Source organism: Vipera ursinii (genome assembly GCF_947247035.1).
Source record: "Vipera ursinii genome assembly, chromosome: 1".
NCBI classification, from domain to species: domain Eukaryota; kingdom Metazoa; phylum Chordata; class Lepidosauria; order Squamata; family Viperidae; genus Vipera; species Vipera ursinii.
The window spans coordinates 143422995-143431728 of NC_139512.1; positions in this window are offsets into that span (position 1 = coordinate 143422995).

An 8734-nucleotide genomic window follows, 5' to 3' on the forward strand; every position below is an offset into this window, starting at 1 on the left:
CTGGCTGAGGAATTCTGGAAGTTGAAGTCCACAAGTCATAAAAGAGCCATGTCTGAAGACCCCTGGGTTAAGAAAATAGGAGCTAACCTAACCCGAATGTGTGACCTCTTTCTTCTCTTTCACACAGCTGCCGGGCAAATTTGGAAGCTATTTTTAACAGATCACCAATCATTCTGAACCACAACGGTGATCATTTATTTAGATTGCTAAGTTGGGTGCTGGCTTTGCCTGTGCAAACTGACTAATTAGCTCTTACTCAATTGGCTGGTGGGTATGCAGGCTCTCCTATTGAGGTAGGTAATACTCTGATCTTATCCTTGTCACCAGGTCCTTAAAGGAGCAATCATTTTGCCTGGGCTCACACAGAAGCCTCAGAAAAACAGAACTTTGAGTTCAGCAGGCACTGCAGAGATGGTGACAGTGTGAAACTGTATCCCCATCCTGTTGCCACCTCCTTAGCACCTTGAGGTCCTGAGGACATAGCATAAAAATCTGGTTACCTGGACATGTTTGTGCTATTAGGAGAACACAAGGATGAGTTCTTGCACATGGTGAAGATTTTAATGAGAAGTTCCTTCTAATATGAACAAAATTAAATCTCCGTGAACAGAAAAAGGGGGATGTTGGGAAAGTGATATAAAAAAAATAAAGAAAGACAATTCCACAGACAAAATTTCTGATAAAAATTCAGTCAGTCAGCCTAGCTGGTCTAGTTACTTATCACAGTATGTCCTTGAAATCTCTTGGATTTCAACATATTTTCATAGCAGACAGGAAGGTTGAAGAGAAAGTATTTCAGCCTGCTTGGACATTCCTAGGCAGATCTTTCTTGTTCCTTCTTTAATTTCTTCCATTTCCACCTCCATTCTTTTTTTCCTGAGAACTTAATCTTAAATTCTCAGAAAATCTTAATCTTCTCTGGGCCAACTATTTCTTTGGCCAGTTAAAAACAAAGGTCCATCTGGATATCTTGGATCTAGATAGCACATCAAAAATTATCTAAGGGCTTAATAATTCACTTAGCTAATGATCCTTGATGGAATTATAAAAACACAGCTTGGTTTCCATCAGTTCTGCCTTTGTGTAAGTAAGAATACAAAAGAGAAACAATTATGAGAAACAAAAGCTGAAGCCTATCTATTCAGGCCTCCCACCATGAGGTCAGTTTATCAGATGTTTTACAATGCAGCATTGTTGTGCCACTTAAAATTCTGTCACACAAGGGAATATCAAAGGCTAACTATAATGAGAAAGGCAAAGGGTTGGTTGAAAATTTATTCATATTGACAGGACTGATACCATTCTCTCTTTATCCTAGACCTTCCAGGAGTGAAGACCCTGAGGCAATTCAGGTATTGTTTAATTACAATACCCGGCAAGTCTCACCCAAGGTTACACTCACTAGGATTGCTAAGTGTTGTAATTAGACAACATCTGAAAGGTCACAGGGATCCCACCAATCTTACCAATAAAGTCTTTTCTGCAGATCTATTTGTGACTATAGCACTGCAGAACTCAGATTGATTGATGTGTATTTGAATAAGTCATGACATGTGAAAAGAAAAGATATAAAGGGGGGGGGAACTACCCTGGATAACTTTTCTTTGATTTGCACATTTACTCAGGGAAGGTTGGGTTCTCCCCCCCTTTGTTGTTTTGCTCATTTATTCCTGAACATTTGAATTAGTAATCAGAGCTTGATGGCATACATACATTCAGGCAAATTTTGCAGCAACCAATGAACCAAATTAAATTTGCATGCTTAGGTGTGAACAGCTTCCAGCTGCTTTGAAATGAGAATGCTGCAAATGTCAAAGCCAAACCATAATTTTATTAGGGTCCAAAACAGGATATCATCCTTAAAATATATATTCATAAGCAGACCTTGATACAATCAATGTATTCATTAATTGTCTATTGAAGCTCATAGCTATGTTATGATTAGAATAATAAGATTATTTTATTTTATCATTTAGCTTGGGATAAGGTATTTTAATATGCCAGTTTAGGGTTACATGACAATACTATGAGGATCAGCTAAATGACTAAGAGGCTGAATCAAAGTCTCAAGTGCAGATATTCAAGGGCAACTGTTCTTTCTGAACTTACTGTCAAATTCCCCATTCTTAGATAGCTATGTGCATTTTTCACAGAGGGTGTCCAGAATCCTCAAATTAATCTGCTGCCCTTAGTGCAATGGAGAATGTTACTCAAATGGCAATCAAGACTTCTGAATGGAGAGGGAATACCAACTTGTCATTTATTTTAGGCCAGACCCTCTGAGAAACAGTGACTGAAACATCAAAGAGTAGTGATCTGAAGTTTTTATTGAAATTCCATATTAGGTTGCATTATTTAGGTAATCTGCTGAGGAGTAGAAAATCCACTATGGAAATTAGCAAATTAATATCTGCTATCCCAACATCACTTAAACCTGGCAGGCATCACTCCTTACCTAATTGGTAAGAGAATTAGGCAAATGAATATGGAATTTAAGGGATTTAGCAGCAGAGATAAATGAGGCTTCTAGATTCAAAGGCAATGTACATCAGAATGCAAACCATGATTGGATAAGCCAGAGGCAGCATTGTTGTTTGCTTGCCCCATTTATGGTCTTGGAAACCCTGCTGAAAACTGGAGGTGAAAAAATGATAAGAAAGATAGATGTGGCATGGTTGCATTAGTAATTGTGCAAGCAGTAATGGAAGAGTTAGCAACCCAACATAAGCAACAACTTCTGTTACCCAGTGAAATCATAATGAAGTGTGAAAGTGCTTGTGCAGCAGGTAATAGGAGGTTGCATAACAGGATCTTAGCTCTGTTGCAAGGTTGAGGTAGAAGCAGAAGGATATAACTTGCATTCAAATCTGTATCATGGATGTTCAGTTACACTTCTTAGTCATTAGAGTTTTCCTTGTGGGCAGCAATTGTTAGACAGATTCCCATTTCCTTATGAAGCTTTTTGGTTTGATTTCTGCAGCTGTGAATTATTTCGGCTCATGCGTCCACATGATATTCTGCATACAAACAGAAACTTTTTTTTCTTCCAGATCAGTATCAAACATCTACGTAAATGTGCAAGGAAAAAGACACTAAGCTGTTGATATAAATAATTATTAGTACTTCTATTACAAGATATGACATCGGCTCATGAGAATATTTCCAGATGTAAGTTAACTCAGAATTTAATCTACATATTTAATTCACCTTTACTTTCCATAAGTTATATTCCCATTATGAAAATATCTTTGTACGTTTCTTCCTGGTTTGGTTGCTTGTTATTAATTCACTTTTTATACTGGCCTTCCTCTTTATAAAAAGGCCTGAATAGTACACAAAACAATTAGAATTCAACGCTATATTACATCAACTAAAAACTTCAACTAGGAAAATTAAAAGACTCAAAAGTATACATAACTAAATATTTATCCACTCACTATTTAATATCCTCATACTTTTTAGTCTTATTGGTGCCTGTTTGTGAAGTTTTCTTTATTGTTAACTGCATGACAATTGTATACAGTAAATCAAGAAGTAAATATACTGTAGTATAATATTACTCATGTATGCACGCGCAAACACACAGAGTGGAAAAATGCATAGTCTTCTGCTATAAGAATAATGGAAATAAGAATAATAGAAAGCTGTAAAAGAATAATGCTATAAAAATAATAGAAATCTGTAAAAGTAAAAGCACAGGCTCACATTTGTCAGGAAAAAAAATGCATGAACAGTCAAGACAAACTTGACGGGACTAATTATTTCAACAGAAAAACCTAGCCTGATACAGTTAAGTTAAAATTGACATATCGTGATGTTGTCCGGTGGATTTTAAATCTAATAAATAAATGCAAGCAAACTGGCTCAGCCTACTCTGTTGTTTTTAACAGAAAACAATAGGTGTGTTTACAAATTAAATGTAATTCACTTCTTCAGTTCAGAGCTGAAGAAGCTTCTTGGATGGGAAGCAAAACATCTTCAAAGAAAAACAAGAAAGTCTCATTGCTTCATGAAAAAGCACCTTTGGGACACTGAGAGGAACATGGAAGACTCACAAAGTTGCACACTCCCAGAATGCACACCACAGGATGATCAAGACAGCTTCTGATTCATAATTAAGCCAAAAACTGGCCTGAAATCGATCTAAATTTTTTTTTAGAGTTGATCAACTATTAGTCAGGTAACTTGCCTAGGAAAGGAATATTAGCCACTGGCTTAAACTGGGTTTCATGCACTGGGTCCATGTTTGGCTTTTTCAGGAGCAACCTGCTGACTGTTTCTTTGAAAAGGGGTAGGGGCATGCCTTCTGTCGATGAGGAATTTATGTCTTCCTGAACCCGTTCAAATAGCCTCCCCACTAGATTTGATAAATCAAGAAGGGTAGACCAAACACATCCAAGTATCTTTATTCTGCTGCAGTGATATTTTTAAAAAGGCTAGAATAACCAAAGGCTATTCCTTTTACTAAGTAATTATTCATAGCATTGTTTCCTGTTGCTCTGGAAATCTTTGTTCCTTTTTGATATGTAGATAGATATAAATAATGAAAATTGTTCCTTATTATTTATGTCTCTTCTTTTTTGGGCCTACCTTCTGCTTAGATTTTGCCAATAAAGTATTGTTTACCTTTGTTGGTGTTTAATAAATAAGCATCGTGCTCTATTTTTTGCTAGCTGAAGTGAGTGATGTATTTCCTTGTTCTGATCTGGATGTAGGAGTTGATTGAGAGTGTGCTGGGTGCAAATAAGCTGGAAGTTACCACCAATCATTTCCCAACAAAAAATGGTGATAGGTTTAGCAGGGAACCAGAAACAAACTCTTGAGTGCATGGGAGCACCCCAAAGCGTGCCAGTCACAAAAAAAATCCCCTCTTTATTTCCAGGTGTGTGTGATAGATACGATTTATGGTAATTCAAGTGTGTTCTACAGTTTCATAGATATTAGAAAGTAGTCCATTAGTTTGCTAACTTAAATCCTTGTGAAGGTCACTTCAACAATCTCATTTCACAGATGTTGGCTCTAGGAGCTGATTTGTAGAGATCTGGTGATACATCAAGGAATGTGTGGAGATACATTGCCACGGATGATCTTTTTTACTGAGCTAACTAGATAGTAATCCCATTAGCCTGATAAAAATGCATAAAGATTATAACCTTTTGCCTCCAGAGTGACTTTTTAAAACTTACAAAAAGGGATGGTAACAACTAAAACGTGAAAAATCCTCTTTTAAAATGAAAAATGGAAGTAAGAGAGATTCATTATGATTTCAAATGATTGTTTTTCTTTTCATCAGTTTTAATGATGGCAAATTCTGGTAATGTGGACAACTGAAGAAAAAATGTGGGTTTTGAAGAACCCACATTTTACTTCTCTCCAACTACATGACCCTTGTCTCTGAACATTTAGTTTTGATTTTTTTTAAAAAAAAGGAAGGACAAGCAAGTACTGCAACCATTTCTGATATATAATACTTTGTGGATAAAATTGTTTTTATTGGAGGTTTTTTCTACAAAGGGGAGAAAGAGAACCATCATTAAATGTGCAAGCATAACCTCTACCATTGTTAATTCTTCTACTGTTCCCCTGGCATGAAGTTAAATGCATTCCATTGTTGAGAAAATGTCGGGGAGTTGTTTGCGCAAGACTTACAAAGGCAGATGTACAAAAGAAATCATGGAAGCGCTTGAGAAACATATGCCCTCTTCAGTTCAGATTATACATTGTGCCAGCCAATAACTTCTTATTCCTACTTGACTACATTGAAATGGAAGAATGAAGTCTGTGTTGTGTGAGCTGAATTCTTGTGCTTGTCTGGACATTGGCAACAAAAGAAGACAGTTATAAGAAGAAACTCTTCCTGCCTTTAACATGTTTGAGAGAAATAGGTTCACCCAAAAATCCCCTCTCCCCCCACCAAAAAAAATCTCCTGGATGGAATATCTGTTGAAATATAGGACTGGAGGCCATGTGCATTATCTAATCAAATGTCTGTGAAATATCTTCCTTAGTTTTGCCTTTCCAATGTAGCAGAGATAACAGGGATTCTGACTGGACAGGAACTTTGCTTTCTCTCATTCTGGATTTTGACAAAACAGAAGAGGCAAGACAGACATATGATGCTTGTTTTCCCCTCTGCTCCTAGATAAAATTGTCAGAAATTCCCCAGATAATGCCATGAGCAAGACCTGTTGACGTCACAAAGTTGCCAACCTTTGTGAGGCCATCTCTTGCCAGGGCAGAATCTAATGGGGAAAAAATGACAGTGATGGAAAACTAGAGAAACTTAGGGGAAGGAGGAACATAATGAAATATTCCTTTCCCTAGGTTTGGGAATTAATCATTGAAGTCTTTTTCAGGAATATCATTACAGCAAATTACATTGCTGGAATAAAAGCAGCCTTTCTTGACCTGGTGACCTTTAGTTTGTGGACCTTTGGACCACATGTTCCAGAATTTCCAACCACCATGGTGGGAATATGGTAATCCAACATACTGTTATGTGGAGAACACCAGTTGGGGATTCAAAGTCGATAATGTAAGTAACAATACTTTTGATGGCATATTTGCTTAGCTTACTAAACTATATGCTCCTGAATTTCACAGAGAATTGATGTAATATTTTGATGATCTTTGCTTAAACTTCCCAGTCTTCCATTATTAGCTTGAGCCTTCTCCAGTCTTAAGTCCTTTCCATAGTGAGTGGACTTTATTTTTTCAGAATTCCCAAAAATAGTCATGCTGCCTGAGGAATTCTAAAAGCTGAGGTCCACTCATTTGGAGGACCTCCAGGGTGTAGAAGCTTAGTCAATTCTGCTTCTGCTAAAACATATTTCTTTGAGACAATTGGCAGTGTTGCATTGAACTAGTGTAAAATGTGACTTACTGCATAGTATATGAACCCAGCCAATATATCACTTTATGGTTTGGTGAGTTATACAGGCTTAGACAACCAGGTTAACTGAGCAACAGTGACTAAGTAAACCATGGGTTTGTGTGCTGTAAGAATACCAAAGCATCACAATGATTTAGGTTGCAGCCTTCTGCCAACGTAGCAGAAACTTTCACAGTATGTGCAGAATATTTTAGCCATCCCAGTTTCTTCTTATGTCTTTGTTTCACATCTTTCACCAAATTATATTTTTTGAGGTCAAGAAACTTGCAAGTCCTAGGAATTTCCAACTGGAGATAGCTGGAAAGGCCCAAGGCCCAATGGTGTGATGCTTATTCCCATTTTGCAGCCTACAATTGATGGGACAATGTATTTGACCTACCCAAGAATACAGTTGGCTTATGTCTTAATTTTTAAATTATTTAATGTAGCAATATAAGAAGGCAACCAATGAACTGTCAAAATTCATGGGACCATGAAGATTAATATTTGAACTTGTTAATTAGTGTTGCTATTTGTATTCACTATTGTAGCTATAGTACTGTACAATATTGTGTAGCTGTTATAAATCTGTTTATAACAATCTGAAAACTACTCACTGTAGTATTTCCTTTTTGTATCTATACTGGTCTATAGATACTGTAGGGGTTTTCCTTTAGGCATTTTCAGAGTAAACAGCTAGGCCTTGTAACAGAGTCTCCCTCAAGGTGGGTTCTTAAGGCTTGTAGTCAGAGACCCAATCGCTCTCTCCTCTGAGTGTACTTAAAGGAAGAGAACCTTCTATAGCGCCAACTATATATTTACTGGTTCAAGTATTGTTTGATATGTAGTATGTGTAGATCTCTAGATAGTAATCACTTTGGATATCCTCCTTCTCCTCCGCTTCCCTGGGCTGTGATTGTTTTAAGCACTGGCTCTGACTTTTTAAAATTTTATTTGCATTAATCAGACATTTACCCTTTTCTAGAAGTTGGTCATTGGCCTGATTTGATCACATAATTTATTTCTGATCTTACTAACCCGAGCACACCACAGCACATCATCAATAAAGCTGGTATTTTATACCTACTTGCCTGAGAAGACATGCACTTAAACTTGGTGGAATTTATTTCTAAGTCGGCCTTCAGGGGATTGCATTATTATATCCACTTTCAGAAAAGCAAGCCTGATTGAACTTATTGGAACTTTATCTCTAAGAAGACAAGCATAGGATTGCATTATGCCTTCATTTCCATATGTTCTTAATTAGAATATAAATTCATTAAGGGGAAAACCTCACCCTTTCCAGGCATTCTAATCATGATTTAGGCTTTTAGCAAGAACAGGCCTCCTTTCGGCAGACAAAGGCTGAACTTGACAGTTTCAGAGGATGAGCTTAGAAGAATGTTCTTGACATTTTTAAAATTCTGACTGGATTCAGAAGCTCTGGTGTCAAAGCTTATGTTACAGTTTTCATTTGTTTCTTAATTCAGAGCATTGAGAAACTGTTCTGTCAGTTTTCAGCTGTCATGGTGAGGAGAGAGCTCTGATTAGGCATCCAAAGAAGACTTTGAAGCTGCAGGCTGTTCATCCGGAGAATACCTTTTCCCCCCCTATTATCAGTAATTTTTTCCTCTTGTTTTAGCTATTGCTGTTCTTAAGAGAGGATTTGCTACTTGATAGCTTAATTTAAATATGAATGTTTTACTATGAATTGCCCCTTTGTCCAAACCAAAGTCATAAAAACATTCTATGTCATTTGTATTGCAAGGAGATACCCTGCCATATAAAGTAGTTAGAACTAAACTACAACAGCTGTGCACTGTCTCAAAAAAGAATTATGGGGTATGCCCTGAATGTGTGGCA